Consider the following 18,522-nt stretch of genomic DNA (forward strand, 5'->3'; position numbering starts at 1 on the left):
TAAGTTTAGGGTTAGGATAAGGGTTAAGGGTTGGGCTAGGGTTAGGGCTAGGATTTGGGTTAGTAGATTGTAAGTAAATTGAAATGCTATTGATAGTCTGCAGAGCATCTACAGATGGACTATCCAAATAAAGTGTTACCGTTCCATCTGTGCCACTTATTTAGTCTGGCTTTAAATCCACTTTTTCTACACGTTAAGAAATTGTATGTTGGATTCACATCTCAATGGATTCTAGCACAATGTCAACTTTCACTTCTATGCGAACGACACACAGCTGTACATTTCGATGACACATGGTGAAGCTCCAAATTTGCCTACCCTGGAAGCCTGTGTTTCAGACATAAGGATGTGGATGATGGCAAATGTTTTACTTTTAAACTCGGACAAAAAAGAGATACTAGTTTTAGGTCTCAAGAAACAAAGATCTGCTGTTGGATCTGACAATTAATCTTGATGGTTGTACAGTCGTCTCAAATAAAACTGTGAAGGACCTCAGTGTTACTCTGGACTCTGATCTCTCATTTGACAAACGTATCAAGAATATGTCAAGAGCAGCTTTTTTCTGTCTTCATAACATTTCAAAAATCTGAAACGTTTTGTCCAGAAATTATGCAGAAAAGCTAATCCATGCTTGTGTCATTTCTAGATTAGACTACTGCAATGCTCTACTCTCCGGCTACCCGGATGAAGCACTAAATAAACTTCAGTTAGTGCTAAACACGGCTGCTAGAATCTTGACCAAACCAAAAAATGTGATCATATTACAAGGTGCTAGCCTTTCTGGCTTCCTGTTAAGGCTGGGCTGATTTCAAGGTTTTACCGCTAACCTACAAAGCATTACATGGACTTGTTCTAACCTATCTTTCTGATTTGGTCCTGCCGTACATACCTACACATACGCTACGGTCACAAGACGCAGGCCTCCTTATCGTCCCTAGAATTTCTAAGCAAACAGCTGGAGGCAGGGCTTTCTCCCATAGAGCTCAATTTTTATGGAATGGTCTGCCTAACCATGTGAGAGACGCAGACTCAGTCTCGACCTTTAAGTCTTTACTGACAACTCATCTCTTCATTAGGTCCTATGATTGAGTGTAGTCTGGCCCAGAAGTGCGAAGGTGAACGGCAAGGCACTGGAGTGATGAACGTCGCTTGCTGTCTCTGCCTGGCCAGCTCCCCACTCGCTACTGGGATTCTCTGCCTCTAACCCTATTACTGGGGGCTGAGTCACTGGCCCCTACTAGCGCTCTTCCATGCCGTCCCTAGGAGGGGTGCTTCAAGTCGTGCCAGGCTTTTCTCGCTATACTTGACTTGAGTGGGTTGAGTCACTGACGTGATCTTTCTGTCCGGTCTTGCATGCCCTCGGGCTCATGTGGTGGAAGAAATCTTTGTGGGCTATACTCAGCTTTGTCTGTTGATATCCCTCTAGTGCAGGGGTGGGCAACTCCAGTCCTTGGGGGCTTGATTGGTGTGACACTTTTTCTCCATCCCTAGCAAACACAGCTGATTAATCAAATTGCATTCTAAACTGAATATCATGATTAGGTGATTATTGGAGTCAGGTGTGTTAGCTGGGGCTGGGGCAAAACTATGACACCAATCAGGCCCTCGAGGTCTGGAATAGCCCACCCCTGCTCTAATGGTACCTAAAGTACTGCTGAGGTAACCTAACGTACTGCTGAGGTAACCTAACGTGCTGTTGAGGTAACCTAACGTACTGCTGAGGTAACCTAACATACTGCTGAGGTAACCTAACATAATGCTGAGGTAACCTAACATACTGCTGAGGTAACCTAACATGCTGTTGAGGTAACCTAACATGCTGTTGAGGTAACCTAACATAATGCTGAGGTAACCTAACATACTGCTGAGGTAACCTAACATGCTGTTGAGGTAACCTAACGTACTGCTGAGGTAACCTATCATACTGCTGATGTAACCTAACGTACTGCTGAGGTAACCTAACGTGCTGTTGAGGTAACCAAACGTACTGCTGAGGTAACCTATCATACTGCTGAGGTAACCTAACGTGCTGTTGAGGTAACCTATCGTGCTGTTGAGGTAACCTAAAGTACTGCTGAGGTAACCTAACGTGCTGTTGAGCTACCCTAACGTACTGCTGAGGTAACCTAACATACTGCTGAGGTAACCTAAAGTACTGCTGAGGTAACCTAACGTACTGCTGAGGTAACCTAACGTACTGCTGAGGTAACCTATCGTACTGCTGAGGTAACCTATCGTACTGCTGAGGTAACCTAACGTACTGCTGAGGTAACCTAACATACTGCTGAGGTAACCTAACGTACTGCTGAGGTAACCTAACATACTGTCTGTCCCTTTAAAGAATCCCCTTCCCCACCGCAGTGTCACCTTGAAACATGTCCCCTTTGAAACCTCTGCAGGGACTCTGACAAGGTGGATAATTGGAATGCTTGAGGTTGTAACATGGACAGGTCCAGAACCCACAATACCGGGACAGATTACGGAAAACCCTATCAGTATTCCAGAAGGGCTACATAGGTGCAGGCATGGATAGGACAAGAGTGGAGAGAGATATGCTGTGATAGACTGAGAGCTTACGTGGAGTGTGTGTGTGTGTGTGTGTGTGTGTGTGTGTGTGTGTGTGTGTGTGTGTGTGTGTGTGTGTGTGTGTGTGTGTGTGTGTGTGTGTGTGTGTGTGTGTGTGTGTTTGGACCACCATTGCAACCTAGTAGGTTTATGGTACTGTCAGTAAGCTATGTGGACAGTCCATTGCTTTACAACGGGAGATCAGTGTGAGAGCCAATAGGAAGGAGGTTCATCATTTGACTAGCACACCCATGTGTAACATGTTCAAACCCAAATTGATTGAACACATCCCTCATCAGTGAAAACCGACGCTGAATCACTGTAACACTCTAGGGGATGAGGAGGGATGAAATAACCAAGCATTCAGTGGGACTAAGATAGAGGAACATAAATCACACAGCCTTACAAGTTACGAGATGACAAAAACACATCACACAGACGTAGCAGCTGTGTACTTGGTTCCTTACTGTTAGTATTAGGTAGTAGTATTTCATCTTTAGTAGTCTAACACTCTGGTCATAGGACAGAGACATATAACTGGCTGAGTTAGTTTGATGACAGCTGGTGTATTCAGGGGGCTGATACTAATCAATCAACTTTTATACCTGAGGATTGTTATCAGGATGTGTTGCCCAATAGATAACATTATCCTTAGGCCCTTTGAAAGAGGCCTGCAGCATCCCATTTGACAGCCTAAACCTGATGACTGTGTGTACTCCTTTCCATTGTCACACACGTTGTATCAAAGGTCAACCTGGACACAGGGGTAGAAGTAAGAACATGTAAATCCGGGACACTCCTATTGTACTGAACAAAAAATATAAACGCATCATGCAAAAATACAGACAGAAATACTCCTTAGCAAGGTGCTAGGGGGCTAACGCTAACATTAGCAAGGCTAGGGGTTAGTGTTAGGGTTAGGAGTTAGGTTAACAGGTTAAGGTTAGGGGTACAGTTGGCTAACATGCTAAGTAGTTCCAAAGTATATTACATTTACATTTTTAGTCATTTAGCAGACGCTCTTATCCAGAGCGACTTACAGTAGTGAATACATTTCATTAAAAAAAAAATCATATTGGTCCCCCGTGGGAATCGAACCCACAACCCTGGCGTTGCAAACACCATGCTCTACCAACTGAGCCACACAAAAGTAGTAAGTATTTGCTAATTAGCTATAATGCTAAAGTTGTCCTTTGGGTTGCTAGACGTTTGCGTTATATGCATACCCATTCACCCCGATCACCCACCCTACTTTTGATTTTGCCTTAAGTAACCTTCTGTCTTATGTAACCATAAAAAATGTAAAATATCATATCATACTAATTTGAGGTTCCCAGATTTACATTTACTATGTTACGTCTAGTCTATGAGACCAGGCTGCTAAGGTATGAATGCCCTTATGACTTGTAATATAACCAAAACATGTGGAGTATGTGATGACTGTCACGTGTAGAATGTACAGAGGAAACAAATTAAGCTAAAAGCGATGATTTCAGCACCATGGACAGCGGTGATGGTGAGTTCCAAAGTTCTGACTTTCAGCACCACATGGCAGACAGCAATCGTCACTCAGGTACTACTTTTTTATTTGTATTTAACCTCTATTTAAGTCAGTTAAGAACAAATTCTTATTCACAATGACGACATACCAAAAGGCAAAAAACCTGCAGGGACGGGGCTGAGATTAAGAAAAAAATATATATAGGACAAAACACAAATTATGACAAGAGAGACACCACAACACTTATATATATATATATATATATATATATATAAGTGTATAAGTGTGTATATATATACAGTACCAGTCAAAAGTTTGACACACCTACTCATTCAAGGGTTTTTCTTTATTTTTACTATTTTCTACATGTTAGAATAGTAGTGAAGACATCAAAACTATGAAATAACACATACGGAATCATGTAGTAACCAAAAAAGTGTTAAACAAATCAAAATATATTTTATATTTGAGATTCTTCAAAGTTCCAGTTGAAGCTGGTTGAGAGAATGCCAAGTGTGTGCAAAGCTGTCATCAAGGAAGAATCTAAAATCTAAAATATATTTTGATTTATTGAACACTTTTTTGGTTACAACATGATTCATATTTGTTATTTCATAGTTTTGATGTCTTCACTATTACTCTACACTGTAGAAAATAGTTTAAAAAAAATTTAAAAAATACATTGAAAGAGTAGGTGTGTCCAAACTTTTGACTGGTACTGTGTACAGTCGTGGCCAAAAGTTTTGAGAATGACACAAATATTAATTTCCACAAAGTTTGCTGCTTCAGTGTCTTTAGATATATTTGTCAGATGTTACTATGGAATACTTAAGTATAATTATAAGCATTTCATACGTGTCAAAGGCTTTTATTGACAATTTCAAGAGGTTGATGCAAAGAGTCAATATTTGCAGTGTTGACCCTTCTTTTTCAAGACCTCTGGAATCTGCCTGTCACGTCCTGACCAGCAGATGGAGCTAGTGTTTTAGTTTTGGGGTCAGGACGTGGCATGTTTGTATTGGTTAAATGTTGGGTGGATGATTGGGACTTCCAATTGAAGGCAGGTGTGTATAGTTGCCTTTGATTGGAAGTCCTATATAGGTGTGTGTGTTTTTCTTTGGGGTTGTGGGTGGTTGTTTTTTGCACTGCGTTTCTAGCCTGCAGAACTGTAGCTGTTGTTACTTTGTTTGAATTGTTAAGTGGATGCTTTACTCCTTTATTTTAATTAAAAATGAGTATTCACATACCTGCTGCGCCTTGGTCCATTTCTACAGAAGACAGCCGTTACACTGCCCTGGCATGCTGTCAAATAACTTCTGGGCCACATCCTGACTGATGGCAGCCCATTCTTGCATAGTCAATGCTTGGAGTTTGTCAGAATTTGTGGGTTTTTGTTTGTCCACCCGCCTCTTGAGGATTGACCACAAGTTCTCAATGGGATTAAGGTCTGGGGAGTTTCCTGGCCATGGACCCAAAATATTGATGTTTTGTTCCCCGAGCCACTTAGTTGTCACTTTTGCCTTATGGCAAGGTGCTCCATCATGCTGGAAAAGGCATTGTTCGTCACCAAACTGTTCCTGGATGGTTGGGAGAAGTTGCTCTCAGAGGATGTGTTGGTACCATTCTTTATTCATGGCTGTGTTCTTAGGAAAAATTGTGAGTGAGCCACTCCCTTGGCTGAGAAGCAACCCCCACACATGAATGGTCTCAGGAGGCTTTACTGTTGGCGTGACACAGGACTGATCGTAGCGCTCACCTTGTCTTCTCCGGACAAGCTTTTTTCCGGATGCCCCAAACAATCGGAAAGGGGATTCATCAGAGAAAATGACTTTACCCCAGTCCTGAGCAGTCCAATCCCTGTACCATTTGCAGAATATCAGTCTGTCCCTGATGTTTTTCCTGGAGAGAAGTGGCTTCTTTGCTGCCCTTCTTGACACCAGGCCATCCTACAAAAGTCTTTGCCTCACTGTGTGTGCAGATGCACTCACACCTGCCTGCTGCCATTTCTGAGCAAGCTCTGTACTGGTGGTGACCCGATCCCACAACTGAATCAACTTTAGAAGACTGTCCTGGCGCTTGCTGGACTTTCTTGGGTGCCCTGAAGCCTTCTTCACAACAATTGAACCTCTCTCCTTGACGTTCTTGATGATCCGATAAATGGTTGATTTAGGTGCAATCTTACTGGCAGCAATATCCTTGCCTGTGAAGCCCTTTTTGTGCAAAGCAATGATGACGGCACGTGTTTCCTTGCAGGTAACCATGATTGACAGAGGAAGAAGAATGATTCCAAGCACCACCCTCCTTTTGAAGCTTCCAGTCTGTTATTCGAACTCAATCAGCATGACAGAGTGATCACCAGCCTTGTCCTCTTCAACACTCATACCTGTGTTAACGAGAGAATCGCTGACATGATGTCAGCTGGTCCTTTTGTGGCAGGGCTGAAATGCAGTGGAAATGTTTTTGGGGGATTCAGTTCATTTGCATGGGAAACAGGGACTTTGCAATTAATTGCAATTCATCTGATCACTCTTCATAACATTCTGGAGTATATGCAAATTGCCATCATACAAACTGAGGCAGCAGACTTTGTGAAAAGTAATATTTGTGTCATTCTCAAAACTTTTGGCCACGACTGTGTATATATATATATATATATATATTATATATATATATATAAATGTATATATAAATGTTGTATTGGACAAATAAAGAAATACAAATTACAAATTGAATAGATACATCCTTTTATCCCTCTATACTTATTGAAACACCTCTCTCCCCTTAACAACAGAAGCAGCATACATACCAAAATAAAATAAAACATACAATTGGAAATAAACATATATAAATATACATATATGCACATATGTACACATACATACACAAAAATAAATAAAAAATATCATAACATACTATCCCTTCCCTCCCACACCCTCTCATATCCCCTGTTGGCCAAAATTCTTATCCCGATCAATAAAAGGAAATGTTTAAAAAAGGAAATGAAAGGCTGCCATCTCAAGAAAAAGTTATCAGTACAACCTCTCAAAGTCTATTTAATTGTTTCTAAGTGTAGAAAAGACATGAGATCTTTCAACCAGGCTGATACAGTGGGCAACACCACAACACTACAGAAAGAGCACCATAGCTGCTCCCCTATTATCCACTGGGGAAACCCAATTCACTGGGACAAGAGGCCTACACACACCATAGACTGGTGAGCCATATTTGATTCTAAACATTAAGGCCTACCTTAAGAATGATAACTGATAGAAAATGTATCTGCAAGTAATTGAAATAGACAATGATTAATTAATTGAAACTTAATGTACAGAATACAGAGTACAGAGTAAATTGGATAATACTTAACTTAAAAATCTTAGACTGGAAAAGAGAAATACTCTCATCTAACTGTAGTGTAGTGCAATTGTATTAATTTGTCATGCACAGAATTTCCCTCTATTTAATACATTTTCTGTGTGTGGGTACACTAACAGGTTATGTCCAGCAGAGAGCGCTGTTCTACTACTCAACACACTGAGCCGGTTCAAAGCCATGTTGACGTTCCCACACTTCTCTCCCCCCCACATTACCATGTATATAGAGACATTGAACACCGGTCACTTTAACAATGTTTAGATTCTGTTTTACCCACTTCATATGTATACACTGTATTCTAGTCAAGGCTCATCCTACTGCTGCAAACACCTTTTCTATTCATACTGTCTATACACACCATTTATACAGTATACATATACATACATACACATACATATATATATATATATGTATGTATGTATGTATGTATGTATGTGTGTGTGTGTGTGTGTGTGTGTGTGTGTGTGTGTGTGTGTGTGTGTGTGTGTGTGTGTGTGTGTGTTTGTAGGACATTTTCTGATATTGCTCGTTCTGATATTTCTGATATATAAAAATCTATGGATTGTGTGTATTGTTATAGTATTGTTAGATATTACTGCACTGTTGGAACCAGAAACACAAGCATTTCCTTGCACCTGCGATAACATCTGTAAATCTGTGTACGTGACCAATAAACTTTGATTTGATTTGGAGGGTTGCACTCACACAGTAGTCATTTACTGAGAGAGAAACACCACGCTGGATCCTTCTCCACATTAGCTCTGTTTAGAGCCCCAAAATTAATATTGTATCTGTCTGTGTGTGTGCAGCTGTGTTTGTGTATGTGTGCATGTGTGTGTATGTGTGTGTGCATACCCATCCATGTGTGTGTGTGTGTGTGTCCTTTCTTGTGGTCTTGGCTATAGAGAGAGTGGTCAATAATTAGGTGCTCATTAGAGTGCTTTGTGCTCCTGCCTCAAAGTCGATGGAAACAAACTGATGGGTTTTTGCCACTGGCTCCAATTAGCACCTGGTCAGAGAACACTGTAAGCAGAGCCTTGACTGCAAAACACACACAATACAACCCGTTGTATAGACCACACCAATGCTCGGACATTACTGTCACAGTATAACACATGAAACACCATCTCTCTACCAACACACACACTCATTATATGCATTAAATAAAGTTATTGACATGTTTGTGTGTGTCTGTGTGCGTGTGTGTGTGTGTCTGTGTGTGTAGTACAATACAGTACGTGTGTGTGACCTTTCTTAACATTTACAACCTTTTTTAGCATTTACAACCCTGCAAGGTATAGTCTAACATAACTAGGCATCAAACCCACACATGTACAATTACATACATTTGGACATGTTTGTATGCACAGTCGATGAATTATTGTCAACTTATAGATCTCAGGAGCATTATTGGCCTAACCTATACAATCTGACCTCCTGGTAGCTACACACACATGCACGACACACACGTGCACACAAACACACACAGAAGTTGCTGTGTAAAAGCCCTGGGGCCGGTTTGGGCAGCTCTTCTGCTTTGTTGTTCTGGTTAATCACACGGACTCACAGAGCGGATGATGCACCTGCAGCTGGCGGCTCTCTCCTCTGTCAGTCCTCTGCTCTGCCCTTACCTGTGATGAGTGGCCACAGACCCCTGGGCACACCAGCACCTACCCCCTTTATCATTTGACCATGACATCTGAGATGTGCTTGCTACAGCGTAACAGCACACTGACACACCGGCCAAGAATCATATAGGTACTCCACCTATCTATCTCTTATAATCTCTTATTCTAGAAAAGGTGCCAAATGGCACGGAGGTGAACCTCTGGCATCATAGGTAAAGGCTACTCCACAACAACCAGCTCCCTCTATTGCATTGCCCTATATCTACAACACATTCAGGACTCAACGACACATCACAGTAGCATGGTTCATTGAAGTCATTGGATACAGAATACAGATGCTGTATTTCAAGATACCGAGACCCGGTGCAACATAGGCCATCTCATGTGGTTTCTCTGTCGATGAGGGAGAAGGGAATTGTTTCTATGGCTTTAACAATTTCTGACGTCACCCTGATGCAGATCTCCATCTGAAAAAAATATTTCGTTCGATAATGGAAACACTGCGCCGAGTGAGGTCAAAACAGAATACTTTCTTTAAGATGATTTCACAGATATAGAATGGCTTCGGCTGCCAATAATGCCTCCTCCTATCTTCGCTGTCTATTCATAAAAAACTATCACTGCAAGGGAGAATTTTAACATAATGTGGCAAGCAGCGACCGATGGCAAAAATGGGACACGCACTCAATCTGCGGTAGCTTTGAATGAATTCGAATGAGCGTGAGTGTTTTAAAAAAGAGAGACAGAGAGAGAGAGAGAAGTGTGTGTGAGAGAGAGAAAAGTGTGTGTGTGTGTGTGTGTGTGAGAGAGATAGAGAGAGATGAGACACAGCATCTCTTCTCAGGCACTAGCCGAAGAATCTTCACGAGTGAGGCATTGATGGATCTGTCGGGGCTGCAAAATAATTAACATCATTACAATCCTGTAAAAGTCATTATGATATGCCAAACGAGGCCACAACGAAACGGATGATCCATTCATAGCTCCCCTTTGTAGCCGATATAAAACAACAAAGAAGAAGTAAAGCAGAGCGACAACGCAAGTACGCAAAGGAGAGGTCTGACACCCTGTTTGGAGCGTCTTTATTTTATTAATTTAAATAATTAGTTAATGTAGGCCTTCTCACAACAGAGGGAGGCACCGTGGAAATGTATCACCATGGAAAGGGGAGAAGACGAGCATCCTTTGCGTTGAGTTAACGCTAATGCGTTACACGCATTTGTTTTTATTATTGTTTTATTTTATTCTCTGCCTTTCTCTTACGAACTCAAAAATGTGGTAAGCTATCTGTCGACTAGGGAGAGAGAGAAGGGTGTTGTCAGAAAGAGGAAAGAGAGGAGGAGGGGGCATTAAGAGGTATTCTTTTTGGGGGAAAGGGGGGACAGACCGACACCGAGAAGGTGAATTGATGTACGAAAGCCTGCGACACCTCACTTTAATGAGAAATAATCCTGCAAAAGAAATGGCGTAAAACATCATCCGAAAAAAGCAAGAGAGAAAACCAGACGCATCTTCAAGGGAGACCCTCGCGTTCTCACGTTTACTGGGAATATTTTGGGTAAGCATATTCCTCCCTTTTAAAAAAATAATTTTCATGATTTGCTATAGCTTTTGTGTGCGCAAGCATCCGTGTGACGCTGTTGTTCCGTAGCTCCTTCGCATAATCGATCCTGGCGCACTGTCACCGTTGGGAAATTAGTTGTCAATATTGGCAAACCTTCGTGCGAATTTGTAATACAAATGTTTTCCTTCGTTTCAATAGTGTGCTATTTCAGTGGGCTTTGCCTGTTGATAAGATGTCGCCTCCTGAGGTTTTGACGCTAACATTATGGCTGGCTAATATCCGCAGAGCAACCCGCGATGCCGACGTGTCTTTCCATTTTACCAGAGAATAAAATGGAACCAAGATGGTCAGCATCCGATTTGATTTGAATCAGGACATGATCAAATGATAGGCTACGGCGGGCGGACTGGGGCATATCAGTCGGGCCAGTCGTGCTGCTTACCAGTCGAGGAGCCATTTAGGGAATTAATTGCGCCCATCGGTAGCCCTTTGGCTTGGTAGGGATTTATAGATTTTTTCACTTGATAGATAATGGTTGTGCTCTTAGTGTGAGCGTGCCAGATCCCTCTGCCATACCGGTGACATAGATTGACGTATGTTTGATATCATGTATTGACCTGTGTGATTTCTTTAAAGGTAATATTTAATATGGATCACTGTCATCAACATACACCTTCATTGTCACACATGTAAAACACACACACAGGTATAATCAGATGATCAGAAGCACATCTCAGGAGTGTGTATTGGTATCACAGGAGTGTGTATTGGTATCACAGGAGTGTGTATTGGTATCACAGGAGTGTGTATTGGTATCACAGGAGTGTGTATTGGTATCACAGGAGTGTGTATTGGTATCACAGGAGTGTGTATTGGTATCACAGGAGTGTGTATTGGTATTGGTATCACAGGAGTGTGCATTGGTATTGGTATCACAGGAGTGTGCATTGTGACTCTGCAAGCGAATGCACACACTCTCATCCAAGGAGAGGGGCACATTTATATTCAGTGCTGGTTGGGCAGTACTCAGTCAATGGCAGAATTCAGCTCAGACAAGAGGACCTCTGTTCAGATGGAGGTCGAGGATACACTTGTACTCTGGCTTAGCCTTCTTAATGATAGTGGATCAGCCTCGCATTGCCCACTGATCTTAATGACAGGATCCTAATCAGCTAGTGCTCCGACCTATACTCTCTAATGACTCCGGGGTCGTCTAAAATGCATACATGATGTATGGAGAGCTATACAACGGGTGGTTTGAAATCACCATTGTTAGAGCCTCTCCTGCGCATGATATATGAGACAACATACACATTGCCACGTTCATATGAAGTGGCATTGTTTATGTCATTACCTAGCAATGCACTACCACTACTACTTTTACAACTACTTGTCTTAGCATCTGTAACTCGTCATGGATGATTTTAAAGTTCAAGTTACTTATGCTATCACTCCAATGACTTGGAGGGTTGTGAAAAGGAGTGTCAGATTCTATGGGACCAGAGCCCTCTGAGTTGAGCAGTGGTTCATGTACAGCACTTGGGATCTGTCATTCTGTAAAGCCTTACATAATCATGATTGTTTTACTTAAAGTTAGAACTCAGGGATCTTCCACTGGCTAAAACCAACAGGTTGTGTACGATTCTATGGTCTCTGCCCTGGCCCCATGCCAGGAGCAGCACTTGCTGTGTCATAACGCTGCCATCACATCAAAGTCTAAATGCAAGGGAGGGTGTAGGGCTTAAGGGGCTACGCTCACCTATGAGGCACACTCATTATTCACACTTCGAAATGCTCACAGCACAAACATACTACACTGAGTGTACAAAACATTAAGAACACCTGCTCTTTCCATGACATAGACTGACCAGGTGAATCCAGGTGAAAGCTATGATCCCTTATTGATGTCACTTGTCAAATCCACTTAAATCAGTGTAGATGAAGGGGAGGAGACATGTTAAATAAGGATTTTTAAGGCTTGAGACAATTGAGACATGGATTGTGTTTAAAAAGGCTCCTGTAGTTTGTAATTTTCACTTTGAAATGACAGACTTGAAATGTATCAACCCCTACAAAAATGACCATTAATTATCATCCACAAAATAATTCTAATTCCATGTTGCTGCAGGATTATTTACCTGCTGTAGCAAACTGGCTCAACTTAAGATCCTACATGTGTATCTCTACTTTAGCCTGGTGGAGTAGAGAAAGAGTCACTTAGTAGACCTGTACTGCATCTATATGGAGAGTTTCTGTTGGAGGAGCTTAGTATGACTGTGTGAGTGGAGCACGCCAGGCAGCCCAGGGAAGGAGCAGGCCAGGCCCAGGGAAGGAGCAGGCCAGGCCCAGGGAAGGAGCAGGCCAGGCCCAGGGAAGGAGCAGGCCAGGCAGCCCAGGGAAGGAGCAGGCCAGGCAGCCCAGGGAAGGAGCAGGCCAGGCAGCCCAGGGAAGGAGCAGGCCAGGCAGCCCAGGGAAGGAGCAGGCCAGGCCCAGGGAAGGGGTTATAGGGATGTAACCTAGCAGTGAGTTAATCTTGGATGCATGTATGGAGCCTTTCCTCAGAGCACATGAATAATGAAGGGTGTACGGCGATGTTCAGTTTGCACCAACCCCTGAGTATGTGCTTCTTCTCTGGTTTCTGGCACAGCTACTGTGTGTTCTGTCTTACACAGTGCCAGCCTGTAGGCATCTACCACAGCTGGATTAACATTTAGAACATCATCAGGGGCCAGGATGGGTGGAGCCTGCTTCCTTCACATTCAAATGTTCACTTTAAGGCAGTTGGTTATGTTATGAGCATTTATTTTCATGTTCTATTCTTTTTTTAACGTTTATTTTTGTTTTTATTTTTTTTGTCCTAAGTCAAACTTTATAACCATGCCATCTCATATTCCACTTCTATGGCAATATGAAGTGAAATGTTGGGCAAGTATAAATGTAGACATTTCTTCTTGGTAGAGTAAATAAGGTTGTTTACATAAAACGCTGCATTGTGTGGCCAGTAGAGCTGTCGGAAATTTCTTCCCCTTGCATATTAAGGTCATTTTTTATACAGGTTAATTTCTCATCCAGCTGATCGCTAGTCCTCTCTCACACATGCATCAGGCTGATATCAGTACAGCCCCTATCTTACATTAAGCTGACCTCTGTATAGTTCTCTCAGCGTACAGGAAATCTCAGAGTACACTTGCCTTTTTGGCATACAAATTATGTCCGTGCAGTCATTTTTCACATATAGCTGATCTCAGTCCAGCACTTTCATTGACCTTTTCACCACCTTAATGTTGCCAGCTGTTATTTTTTCCCCACAATTTGCTCCATTCACAGGCTTCACACCAAACAGACCAGTGTAGGGTGTGAATCATCGGCTGGACCCAAGACTTTTCTCAATGCAGGATCTATATTTCAGCAGCTGCCTGTAATGTGATGGTGCCAGGTTCCAAAAAGCTCTCAACGTGGCACAATGAACCGTGCTTATTTGCCCAGATGGGTGATATGATGTGCCTAACCCCAGTGAGCCAGTGTTGCTGGCCAGGCCGTGTTGCTGGCCAGGTCGTAGAGCAACAGTGACTGGTCTCCCCTGCACATGCCTCCGCTGCAGCTGCTGACTAAGGAGATTCCTTCGTTGTGTTCCATCATGAGCTACGACTGACAGGCTATAGAGGCCTGACGGAAAGATTGCTAGTATTATTTGCCATGTGAAGACTGAAATTTGAGCTTTACTGTATTAGTAGAAGGAGAAACAGGGAACTGCTGTATTCTCTGTGGTCACGTTTGTTGCAAGCTTGTGACCTCCCGACCGTAAATGTCATGTGTGTTGTGTAGAGATGATTGAAATCAACATTGTAAATGATGGAGACGAAGTATTCCTAATTAAACCCAGTGTTGTCTAATTAGCCCCTAGATACTGTCCCCAACTAGTCCCTTAGTCATGGCCAGGGAGCAATTATTTCCTGAGCACAAACCGTATGGACATTCCTCTGCTACATGTCACCATCAATTCACATCACGACAACATGATGCAGGGCTTCTTCTGTCCCATCTCTTAATTTCACATTCCAGAGGGCCTTGTAGCATCCACCATGCGACATTACAGAGATAATCAAGGGTTGTGGTGAAGGACAGGTCATGGGAAGAGAGAATCTATTTTTAACAGAGCTGGAGTAGAGCCTCTATGTGTGTAAGTCTGTTACAGTGTATCCAGTCTTAGCTGGTTCCCTGGGTTCCCTCTGTGTTTCTAGGGGCCAAAGATCAGTGTGTAAGTGGCTCCTGTGGGTGTCTGTTAGGCCCTGATGCCACAGGACATAGTGCTTCTTGGCTTGAGAGGTCAACCAGAAGGAAAAACCCAACACAGAGAGGGAGTGATGGGAGGACCTGCCGATAGCTGTTTGTGGAGTCAGCGGACCGCCAGTGGTTTTTCGGGGAATAAATCCACCATCACTTTGCTGGAGAAAAGGGATTCACATCGTTGCAAAAAAACAGTGATACAGTTTATAACTGCTTTTCCAAAAACGGACTTTAATTATTCATTTGTTTGGAAACTCAGATCCCAGCTGGACTACAGTTTAGGGACTGGGTTTCAGCAGTGGTGGAGGAGACAAGCCAAACAAGCACACGTAAACCAGATGGAAAGCAGATAGCTAAACAGACTGAGGCAGCCACTGAATCACAGCAGGGCAGACAGAGGTGCTGTAGGCATTGGCCCTAAAGTTAATTTGTAGCGTGCCTGTAGCAGTCCTCCAGCCTGTATTCATCACGATGGTTGGGCTTTCCACCTGGCCACACATTTGTTTCAGCCCGAGTTGAGCAACGTCATCGTCCCCATTATAAGTGATGTATACCTCAGTGGGCTTAGCTTACTTTTTAGCGCCAAGCGGTAGTGTACAGTGCTGTATAATGAAACATGCTGGAATGTGTGATGTGCTCTAGTTAAAACATGCAAGGCTCCCTGAAGGTGAGCATCTGGCCTCCCAGATTATGATGTATAATATAACAAGCATCTGAACTAATGCAGGATACTAACCATTTATCAAAAGGCTGCTGAGCCTGATCAAGACTTGGTTCCATTTAAAGCTCACGCTCCATCATTAAGGCCTCTATTGATATTCTACAAGTTCATTTCAAACCATTGATGTATGTGGTGATGATTGTAAAATGGTATATTGATTGTTTATGTTACAGTAACATGGAGTGCCCTTGAGACAGATGATTATGATTGGGTGCCCCCTACCCTCCTCGTAACTAATCTATGCTAATCACTCCCTGTCACTTCCTACTACATACAGTTCCACTTAATAAGTGGTCTTCTGTAGCTCAGTTGATAGAACTTGGCACTTACAATGAAGGATAGTGGGTTCGATTCCCGGGACCATCCGAACATAAAGTGTATGTACGCTTAACTATAATTCGCTTTGGATAAAAGTGTCTGCTAAATGGCATATATTATTATATTATAACCATCTCTACATCATCCCTGACACGACAATCTCCATACCGTATCACATAACCATCTCTACATCATCCCTGACACGACAATCTCCATACCGTATCACATAACCATCTCTACATCATCCCTGACACGACAATCTCCATACCGTATCACATAACCATCTCTACATCATCCCTGACACGACAATCTCCATACCGTATCACATAACCATCTCTACATCATCCCTGACAAGACAATCTCCATACTGTATCACATAACCATCTCTACATCATCCTATATCACTGCCCATATTTCATTCTCAGGCTCTCATATAACACAGAGGCAGGTGCTGAAGACATGTTTCACTCTAGAAATGTTATGAGAGAGAGAGAGAGTCAAAGTTGGCAACCAAGCCACTGATAGGTAAAAATGGTGACCTCTAAACCAAACATTTAGTGAAACCGTGATAGGACCAGACACAAAATAGTGGTTTTATGCTGACTATGATATAAAACCACCAATCCATGATGAGACAGTTTGGAAAATTGTCATTTTCTGTCTTATCTTGTGGAAATGATTACCTTTTGTGGTTTCTCATTTCTCTAAAACACTCAGCAGCACTTTGAGTGTCTCTATTTGAGATGAACTGCAATAACATGAAGTGTGTACTTTATGACCAGAGTCACTGTTAGTCACAAAGCCTATGACATCATCAGCAATAATGACAGCATGACATAATGTATATGATGAGATCAGTGTTCATATGGCCCATATTGCAGCGTATATGACATATGGCTTGCACTTCTGCTCTCCTCAACATCATGTGTCTCAGAGGACATAAAATGAGTGTACAAAACATTAGGAACACCTGCTCCTTCCATGACATAGACTGACCAGATGAATCCAGATGAAAGCTATGATCCCTTATTGATGTGACCTGTTAAATCCACTTCAATCAGTGTAGATGAAGGGGAGGAGACAGGTTAAAGAAGGATTTTTAAGCCTTGAGACAATTGAGACATGGAGTGGTATGTATGCCATTCAGAGGGTGAATGGACAAGACAAAATATTTAAGTGCCTTTGAACAGGATATGGTAGAATGTGCCAGGTGCACTGGTTTGAGTGTGTCAAGAACTGCAACGCTGCTGGGTTTTTCACATTCAACAGTTTCCCGTGTGTATCAAGAATGGTCCACCATCCAAAGGACTTCCAGCCAACTTGACACAACTGTGGGAAGCATTGGCGTCAACATGGGCCAAAATCCCTGTAGAACGCTTTCGACACCTTGTCGAGTCCATGCCCCGACGAATTTAAGCTGTTCTGAGGGCAAAAATGGGTACAACTCAATATTAGGAAGGTGTACTGAATGTACAAAACATTATTCCTAATATTTTGTATACTCATTGTACGTAGATCACTGCTCTTCTCTCATACATGAGCTATGGTGATATTTATGAGTTGACTTGAGCCCTCTGGACATTTCCCATACCGTTAGCCTTAGCCATGACTTGCCTACGGGCGGAGAGAGATAAATTAGGTGTATGCAGATTACCAGGCTGACTCGAAATTATCTTGTCCAACAGCAATATTTTAAAAGAAAAATGTTTATTGTCCCTATGGTGCACCTCACGTGTTCTATATCGGACATTGCTAAAAAGATATCCAGCCATCACCTCATCAACGCTTTGGCCAACTAAAAATAAGATAAATGTATATAGATGTGAACTCTGTAAGCTACACACACATATTAAATCATTAAGATATTCCAAATGCCAAAGGGCATGACACTATGTTATTGGGTTTGAGTCAAGGGATAGAGAGCAAATCTTGTATCTGCTGCAGACCTGAGTGACATGCAGCTGGGTCCTCAGGAAAAACATATCAAGCCAGGCTAACCTACCGACACCCAATATTTAAGCAATAAGGCCCTAGGAGGTGTGGTATATGGCCAATATACCACAGCTAAAGGCTGTTCTTAGGCCAACGCAATGTGGCGTTTACCACAAACACCCTCAGGTGCCCTATTGCTATTATAAACTGGTTACCAACGTAATTAGAGGGATAAAAATAAATACTTTGTCATACCCGTGGTATACGGTCTGATATAATGTACCACGGCTGTCAGCAAATCAGCATTCAGGACTCGAACCACCCAGTTTATAATACACAAGTTAGCACCGGCTAAAGCTATGACGTTGAAATACCTATTTACTCCATTCCATCTCACACCACTGACCATTCTGTCCATGCTAGGGTCGGTTGTGTACATGCTAATGCTAGCTAAGTCCACTATAAGACAGGGCGTGACTGAGGGGATGTGGTTACTGACCCTTAAGACAAAGTGAAGAGGATTGTAACCCCATTTAACACACATTTTGTCAGAATTCTAATTCTTGTCCTGAGAGAGAGGGGGTGGCGGGGGAGAGCGAGAGTGTGTGTGTGTGTGTCACAGGAGGTTGGT

General features: G+C 42.5%; 1 protein-coding gene across 1 annotated transcript in view; it reads left to right on the plus strand.

Moving 5' to 3' along the window:
* The first annotated feature begins 9,520 nt into the window (after nucleotides 1-9,520).
* Nucleotides 9,521-18,522, plus strand: part of LOC106563375 (neuroligin-2) — a 91,342-nt gene continuing 82,340 nt past the window's right edge. Inside the window, exon 1 of the mRNA XM_014128877.3 lies at nucleotides 9,521-10,627. The gene's annotated coding sequence lies outside the window, so the exon portion shown is untranslated. The remainder of the gene's footprint in view (nucleotides 10,628-18,522) is intronic.

This window comes from Salmo salar, chromosome 11 (assembly GCF_965601325.2).
Source record: "Salmo salar chromosome 11, fSalSal1, whole genome shotgun sequence".
In the NCBI taxonomy this organism is placed as follows: domain Eukaryota; kingdom Metazoa; phylum Chordata; class Actinopteri; order Salmoniformes; family Salmonidae; genus Salmo; species Salmo salar.